A 4,113-nucleotide genomic window follows, 5' to 3' on the forward strand; every position below is an offset into this window, starting at 1 on the left:
GAGAGAGAGAGAGAAGCAGGGCTCACCTGACGCAGGGCTCGAACCCACGAACCGCGAGATCGTGACCTGAGCCAAAGCCGGACGCTTAACCAACTGAGGCCGCCCAGGCGCCCACAGAGGCTGATGCGCTGAGCACACACGATGTGAGAGGCCCGGGGACTGGCTGAGATCACTTAAGGGGGATACGGAGACTGCAAGGGACCGAGCGCGTCTGCAGTGGGGCCGGGATGGAGGGACGCCAAAGAGAACAGGAAGAGAACTCACCGGAAAGCTGCACCCTACCTTCTGTGACCCCGACGCGGTCTCTGGCCTCTGTTCTCCCGCTCAGCCCCCGAACCTCCCCATCACTGAGATGGTGACAGTGTTGCTCCCACGTCTCCAAAACCTCCTCCCCAACACACACTTCTGTCCACAAAACAGCCTCTCTGGGGTCCTTCGGTTGGTCCCTCCTGTGCAGCACCGGGGGAGAGAAGGGAAACCAGCGTCTTTCAGAGGGTGGGTTGAAGGGGGAGGCCAAGGCCCTGCTAACTCCCAGCCAGCTCTATCCCGTCTGAGCAGAATAACCCAAGCGGCTGGGCGGGGAGGTGGGGGGAGGATATCGCGAGTGGTGCACGCGTTCTGGGCTGCACTAAGAAGGCTCTCAGAAACTCGTCATTATAAACACCCACAGGAGCAATTTTCCTGGCCCCTCCCACGGCTGAGGTGGCAGGACCTTCAAAATGCGCTTTCCACCTCCGCATAGACGCGGCCTCACCCTCCCTCCTACCCCAGGCGTGGCTCGTCAATGAACTAATCACATAGACGTGCTGTGTGACTTGGGGCAAGGAAGTAACCTCTCTGGGCGCCCTTGAGCTCATCGGTGCAGAGAGGGTCGGAATGCTTGGGAAGCCCGCTCAAAGATAAGTGATTTTTTTCCCCTCAGATCTGATCAATCACAAAGTGATGTCATTCAGTTCAACCCAATAGAGCCCCGAGCCCCAGGCTTGGGAAAGCTGGCCAGAAGAACAGAAATGCACAGAGGAATTGTCAGAGCAGAGCCTTGGGCAGAGCACGGTCTGGCCTTAAACACACAGGTCGGGCTAGAAGTCCTGTCGGATTCGGAGGTATGATCCCCTCCCCGCCAATCAGGGCCGGAATAGTCAGGAGGGCTTCCTGGAGGAGAAGGGACTTTTCTCAGATCCCTACCATCTCTAACCCAGCTCCTGAGCCCAGAGGCTGTATTCCACGGCCCTGTCACAGGTAGCTAAATGCTGAAACAATAGGAACAAGGTCTCGGGATGTTGTGTTTCTTGTTCTTCCATTTTAAATTCAGGATTCTGAATTTTACAAGCGACACAGCACACTGGCTGCTTGAAGAGGACCGAGGAGGCTAGGGTGCTCTCTGGCGGGGCCTCAGACCCATGCCCCAGTTACTGATCCCTTGAGCCTCCTTCCAGGCCCCTCCTCAGAGCCCTCTACCTGGCTGGAGAGGTGCCTACAGTCACTATCCCCCCTCCTTTGTGGGTCGTGTGACGATCTGAGGATGGCCATGGAATTACTGCGGGACGTCTCTGCCCCTGGGAGCTCAGGAACACTCCCTGGGGGCCCCTTGGCACACAGGGCCCTGCTACTCCTCGACCTCGCCCCCAGAGCTCACCCTCTCTTCCCACCTGCACTGAATGGCTGTGCCCTGTACGACAACCCCAGGCCTCAGAATGCGAAGGACGGTTAACCTTCCGTGGCAAGGGGCAGGGGGAGAGGTCTGTCCCAAGTCACACGAGCTCTCATCGCATCAAGAATGGCCCAGGGGAGGAAACTATCTGGACACAGATGTATCTGTCCCTGTCCGCCAACGCAGCTCCTGCTTCCTTCCTCCTTCTTCATTCGGCTCTCCATGCAGCAGTCAGGGATGCTGTGAAAATGTCCTGTCGTCATGTTGCCTGCTCCTCTCCCCACCTGCCGGTGTCCCCGTGTCTCCAGGTGTAGAAGCCAGAATCTGCCCACGACTGGGACAGACGTCCTACCCTGAATGCTATCGGCTGCTCTCACTTCTCTCCGGCCACGGCATTCACCCAAGGAGGGGCTCTTGGGAGTTTCCAGTTTGGGGCTATTCTGAACACAGCTGCTGTGAACCTTTATGTGAGGTTTTCCACGAACACAGTTTTCATTTTTTCCCCCCCTAGGATGAATACCTAGGTGTAATTATTGGTCTGCACGTTCACTTTTGAAAGAAGCCGCCACGCTGTTTTCCCCAGTGGTTGGAAACCATTTACGGTTCCCCCAGCACTGGATGGATCATCCGGTTTTTCTGCATCCTTCCCAGCATTTGGTGTTATGACTATTTTTTATTTTAGCCTTTCTGATAGGTGGGCACACCTCACCTGCCCAGCAGCAGAGTGTGAGTTCTGGTTCCTTCGCACCCTAACAACACTCAGTATGGTTAGTCTTCTTAATTTTGGCCATTTAATTTTACATCCGTATGTAACGCTATCTCTTTATGGTTTCGAGTTGCATTTCGCCAGCGGCTAAAAAGGTTGAGCATCTTTTCAGGTCCTTATTTGCCGTCCCTGTATCTGTACCGATGAAGCATGTGTTCAAGTTTTTTTTGTTTGTTTTTTAATTGGGTTGTTTGTCTTCTTACTATGAGTTATAAGAGTGCTTTCTATATTCTAGATTGGGTCCTTAGAGAAATGTTTTGCAAATGTCTCCCCGGTCTGTGTATTGCCCTTTCATTTTCGTTCTCCTGTCCGTCCCTCACCCAACTTCCTTTTTCTGTACAGCCTCGTCACGCCCTGACAGGTATGTTTATTGCTTGTGTTCCCTTCTACACAGACAGCTCCATGGGTTCAGGGGATGTTTTTCCTGCTCTGTCCTTGGCTCCTAGCACAGTGCGTACTCAGGACATATTTGTTCAGTGGCCGTGCCGGGCTCCCTGGCCACATCACAGCTGCTAGGGGGCTGGAGGGGCACATGAGTTGGTGTGTGGAGACCTTAGAGTGGGCTGTTGCAAACTTCCAGGTCAGCAGTGAGGAGTCCTCAGCTGGGGCATGGGCACGGGCGGGGCAGAAAAGGGCTGGAGAGACTTTCCCAAGGTGCACGTGCCAAGCTCCCTTCCTCCCTTCTCCTGCCGGCGAAGCCATCCCGCTACGCACACGCCCCATCTCTGCCCGGTGCTGGATCACAGCCCTGCCTGTTGGCCTGCCCAATGGCAGGGGCAACACAAGTTTCTACAGGAAATTGATGGGGGGTGGTGTCCAAAAGGTATAATTAGCTCCCTTTCCATCAGTGTCTACAGTGTGCATGTGTAATTGAGGGGGTATATACACAGAGGGTGAGGGTGTGTATGTGCTCTGCCTGCTATCTATGGAGGGTGTGGTCCAGGGTATATGATGTGTGGACATCCTGCCTCTCACACCGGCGCGGGGCATCCGTGTGTTCTGTGGGTCCTTCCATGCAATAAAGTGACAGGTTCCTCTCCAGGATGGAAGGATTGTTGGCTGGTCTCTGACGTCTTTTCCGGTCACCCCTCCCGGGACCCTGTCTGTGACTCCGGGCCTTCTCTCCTTTCTGACAGTGCAAAGCTCCCTGTGTGGCCAGACAGCCCCTGGCAGCAGTCCCAAGCAGATGCTTGCTCGCCAGCTTGGCTTGGATACTCTGAGTCCCCTGGGTCTGGTTTTCAGTCTGTTAAAGGGGAACGATGAATACCGCCTGCATTTGGTGACTGTGTGGACGAAGCAGGATGTGCGTGAGAGTTTAGAATGTGGCCCTTAGCAGGTGCTCAATAAACAGGAGCGAACACGCGCGCACACAAGCACGCCTGGTCCCTGGGCTCCGGGAGCTGAGTCTTGCTGTTTCACCCACAACCATATTTACTCCTTTGCTCAACACACACGAGGACACGCTCAAGCCGGCTGGGTGGAGGCTAGGGCGCAGACAATTACACCCCGCAGTGCCCAGAGTGCTGTGACACACACACACACACACCAGCCCACCAGCGCCATGCCAGTCCCTTATCTGCCCTGACAATGCTCCAGGCAGCCAGGTGGCACTACCTCTCAGTAATTTTCCACAACTTGAGAGAAGCCGAGCCTCTCGCACACTTTCCTCTTAGGGGTTGCTCTGAGGACTGAACGA

Source organism: Panthera onca, chromosome B4 (genome assembly GCF_046562875.1).
Source record: "Panthera onca isolate mPanOnc1 chromosome B4, mPanOnc1 haplotype 2, whole genome shotgun sequence".
In the NCBI taxonomy this organism is placed as follows: Eukaryota; Metazoa; Chordata; class Mammalia; order Carnivora; family Felidae; genus Panthera; species Panthera onca.